The sequence below is a fragment of the Thamnophis sirtalis genome, unplaced genomic scaffold (assembly GCF_051295495.1).
Source record: "Thamnophis sirtalis isolate CommonGarterSnake01/CBP01778 unplaced genomic scaffold, rThaSir2_p1.2 scaffold_15, whole genome shotgun sequence".
Classification (NCBI taxonomy): Eukaryota; Metazoa; Chordata; class Lepidosauria; order Squamata; family Natricidae; genus Thamnophis; species Thamnophis sirtalis.
In genome coordinates, this window is record NW_028261395.1 from 14,387,233 (window position 1) to 14,391,948 (window position 4,716).

Sequence of the window (4,716 nt, forward strand, 5' to 3'; positions counted from 1 at the left end):
GTGTGAAAGTTGCTTTTTGAGCTCTTTGTGGTTCTGTGAGTTTCCTGCTTGTGGCAGGGGCCATTTTGTGTGCTTTTGCAATTCTGCTTGGGCAGGGGGTTGGACTAGATGACCTGCAAGTTCCCTTCCAACTCTGTTTATCAGTTAACTTGTTAAATATGTTAAGTCTGTTAAGTCTGTTGCAGGGGCCAGTTTCTGTGAGGTACGGCTGCTTTTGCATTGTGTGTGAGTTGCACAATGTTGCATTGTGAGTGTGTTGCACAATGTTGCATTGTGAGTGTGTTGCACAATGTTGTGAGTCAGTTGTGTTGTTTTTGTGTTAAGTCTGAAAGTTGCTTTTTGAGCTCTTTGTGGCGCTGTGAGTTTCCTGCTTGTGGCAGGGGCTCTTTTGTGTGAGGTGCAGCTGCTTCTGCATTGTATGTGGGTCAGTTGTGTTGCTTTTGTGTTGTTTTTGTGTTGAAACTACTTTCTTGAGTTTTGTATTGCTCCCATCACTGGTCCTCAGCTGACAAAGTTCTTTTTCTTCCTTTTGCAGTAGCAGCCTTTATCAGCAAGAATGAAAAGGCAACCAACTTTGGTCAGGTTCTTGGACAAGAAACCCAAACTGGCACAACAACCATCAGAATTGGCCTTGGATGATCCAAAGCCATGCAAAGCACCACGAACACCATCACTCCCACCACTTGAACTTGGACTTGGAGAAGCAGCAAGCCAAGTATTGAGTCACCCTAGCCGGAAATGGAAGTCATTCTCCCTGACTGTTGGACATTGCAGCCGTACAGCAACTTCCAAGAAAAGTATCTGGGATTGGATGTGTCAAACGAGAAACTAGGTTGCAAGTAGTGTGCGAAACATGACTTTGCAATAGAGAGTGGTATTTATGTGTCCAAAGAATGGAAGCATTTCATGATTGAGCCAGCTGGGAAAAATAAGGAAGTGCAGCAAGCTTCTCTACAGATGAAAATGAGTGAACATTTCACATCAAAATCCCACACCATTTGTAAAGACAACGTCAAACAAGGGGAACAGGATGCCATAACAAAAGCAATGGAGAAGATGCCTGGAAAGCGTTTAGATACCACTTGTAAAATGTTCCAAACTGTTTACAGCCTGGCAAAAGCAAGAAGGCCAATTTCAAGCATAGAAGAATTGATAGAGTTGCAAACTGAAAATGGAGTAGATCTGGGAATAGGATTGCATTCAAGGCCAACAGTTGTGAAAATAGTTGAGTGTGTTGCTAGCAAAATTAAAACCGAGATATTTTCCAACGTCAAAGAAAAGTCGACGGACTAATTATTTCAGAAACCTTCAAAAACATAAATTTTGTGGGAAAATCATTGATTTCTTGGACTTCATTGGGAAAGACTTTTAGGAAGAATCATAACAAATTTGCAGAAAAAAAAGAATGGACTGTGAACATTTAAAAACAGGGAGCCAGTTGCAAGACACCACGTATAAATTACAATTTTTACATTTTTGGGCGCCAGAGTACTGGGATATTGCAGAAGTAGTTGTAGTTCCATGGACAGCAGCTGAGGAACAACTGCGCCCAATTGGTGACATTTTCAGTTACAACATTAACATCAATGACTACAGAGATTTTTGAGAGAATGTGTTAAAAGATTCAAAGAACTACGCAATTCCTGACAGTGTTAAAAAAGCAAAAGATATTGTCATTGCTGTCAGTTCTGCAGAAGCGTAAAGGGGTTTCTCGAAAATGAACTTCGCATGTTCAGAGAGCAGAAGTCACCTTACCATTTCTAATTTAACCAACCTCATGACCATCAATGTCACTGGCCTACCTCTTCCAAAATGGGGCCCTATTCCTGCAGTGAGAAAGTGGCTACGAGGACACCATCGCTCAGCCGATGATCCCAGACTCAAAATCAAGAAAAATGGGAGAGCACCAATGAAAAATGATGTGGAAACATCTTATAAAGTGAAAGACAACTAACACTTTTATGTAAGTATTTGTACCTCTTTTATTGTTGTGTGTAGTTCTTTTATTCTTACTTAAGTATTAAATGGTTAAATTTGTTAAACAGGTTAAATTTTTAATGGTATAGCTTCTTACAAGGTTAAACCAGGTTAAATATCATGGTATAGGTTCTTTTTGTAGGTCATTATTATCATTGAGCACTGAAGATAACACTTTTATTGCTCTTATGTAAGTATTTGTGTACCTCTTATTGTTTTATGTCCTTTGTTTATGCTGTAAGGTTCCAGCAGTTTTCCCTGAGCCACTGAGATGCCAAAGAGAGTGAAGACTCGAGACGAGGCTTGCAAAAAGTATCAGCTTTTATTTATGGCCATAGCAAAAGCTGGGTGACAAAACTATATCCAAAACATGCAAACAAAAGGCATGTAAGGAATAGCCACCCCCTGCGAGAGGCACTCAGAGTATTCTATGCATTTTACCCAGATACCGATACAAATTTTATCCAATCAGAGGGAAAGATTCGTTACCAATGTGATCTTTAAAGCATTCTTTGCTTCAAGCTCCTGTCTCTGCCTACCTTATCTGTGGAGGATTCCTATAGCCTTGTGTAGGGGGTGGCTGCCCCCCTTTGCCAAGTTCTTTTTCGGCAGAATGCTTTAAGGATTTATGAGCCAGGAAAACTCCCTAGCTTGGTTCCTTTGTCTATATAGTTTGATATTCCCGTGTAGCAATTTCTTCTACTAGCTTTCAAAAATGTGCCAAGCTTTGAAACCAAGAATAGAAGCGAGACGCAGCAGTGAGATAACATTTGCAGTCCAGTACTAAGATTACAATTTGCTAGGATAGAAAACAACTAATTTCAGACAGTATACAATAATATACTGATTCATATACTCCTTCAATGCCAAATAAATGATATGAATGATATAAAATGATAAACAATTGGTATATTTTCTTTTGGTAGGTCATAAGGGCAAAGAAGTGACATTAACTTGGCCACGCCCACGTGGTCCCATGACCACCAAGCCACGGCCACAGAACCGGTAGGGAAAATTTTTAGATTTCACCACTGCTGCTTCCCTTCCCCAACATGAGGCTCCCCAGCTTTCTCCCCGCAAGAGGGGCTCCCCAGCTGGACAGAGTCTTCTCTGGCATCCCTGCAAGAGCCCCCTTGACTAGCCTCTGCATGGGAAAGGGAGGCATGGAAACATGGGATATGGGCTTCTGCATTCCCAGGTCTCTGAAGATGGAAATTGGATTTTGTAGATCAGCTTTCCATCTGCAACACGAGGATCCTGAGCCCTCCTGCCCTTCTTTCCTCACATGGGGTGAGAACAGTGATGTGAGGTGAGGTTTATACCTGGTGAGACTCAGCTGGGCATCCTTTTGCGAAGCAGCTCAGCAGGGCAGCGGTCGGCCTTGGCGGGGGGGGGGGAATTTGCATCATGGGAGCAGCCAAGCGCCTGGGTCTGCAGCAAAGGCGCTTGGTGGCTCCTGCGATGCAAAGTGCCCCGCCGCCCCCGATGCTGCCGCCCACCCGCTGCCCCGGCCTGCGGCCACTGCTTCTCCACACTCCGCTGCTGGAAGTCCCGGATCGCCTCTGGGGGAAGGCTGAGTGAGAAGTGGAGCGAAGCTTCTCCGCGGCCTCCCGGCACTACGCAAAGGCTCTTGCAGGAGCGCGTGCCAGCGGCCGGCGGCCCGGAGTGGCCCTGGCTGCGAGACAAGGCAGCTCCTGCAAGAGCCTCTGTGCAGCACTGGGAGGCCACGGAGAAGCTTTGCTCCGCTTCTCACCCAGCCTTCCCCCAGAGGCGATCCGGGACTTCCAGCGGCGGAGCCTGGAGAAGCAGGCCGGGGCAGCGGGCGGGCGGCAGCATTGGGGGTAGCAGGGCACTTTGCATCGCGGGAGCCCCTAAGCGCCCAGGTCTGCAGCAAAGAGCGAGCCTCCTCCTTCTCCCCAACTCCTCTCTCCTCTGAAGCACACCCTCCGAAATAACCCGCCCAACGTAAACATGCTCAAGAAGACATGATTCGCTGCTTCCAGATCAGGAGGCGGGAGAATTAGTGCCTCTTTTGCATCTGAACTTTTTTGCCTTTTAACTCTTTCTTAACTTTTAGAAGGCGAAAGATTCCTTATGGAAAGGAGGCCCCGAGTTCTCTCACCTCCTGCTTTGGTTAACACTAAGCAGACACCAAGCCACTGTGACCTGGAATCTGGTAGCAACTATCTTGGCTTTAATTATTTTAAAAAATATATTTAAATTTCTTTCTTTTTCCTGAGGAGACTGGTGAGGCTCTGCCTCCCTTGCCTCTAGTGACTACACGTCCCTGGGTGAGAAGCAGCCTTGATTTCTCCATCTCTTTTCACTTGGTTTTTTTCTTGTGTGTGTGTGTGATTTTTTTTTAACTCTGCAAAGTTCTGGTAACTAATTTTTCACTAAAGTTGATTTTGTTCTTAAAACGGGCTGCACTATTGCATCAGCCCTTTTGTGTGATGCTTTTGAGCATTAGCTTTCAAAATAAAGTACATTTTGGTTCCAACTCAGCAGGCAGCTATTTCAGATCTATGACATGCTCTGGCATTAACTGGACCCCTGAGTTTTGCCTTTAATCGCTATGCCAATAAATGTCACATTTCTTTTTTTCTTCAGCCGTAGATGCCGAGTATTCCCTCTGGGGCCAGTTTCAAGCATAGAGCTCCAGAACCTCTCAATTCTAGATGGTAGATTTAATTCAATCTCTGCATCTGTTATTGTGAATCACATGGGGATTATTTCCTT

General features: G+C 44.7%; 1 pseudogene; it reads left to right on the top strand.

Moving 5' to 3' along the window:
* Positions 1-556: 556 nt before the first annotated feature.
* On the top strand, positions 557-1,293 carry LOC148042490 (E3 SUMO-protein ligase KIAA1586-like; annotated as a pseudogene).
* Positions 1,294-4,716: the final 3,423 nt, after the last annotated feature.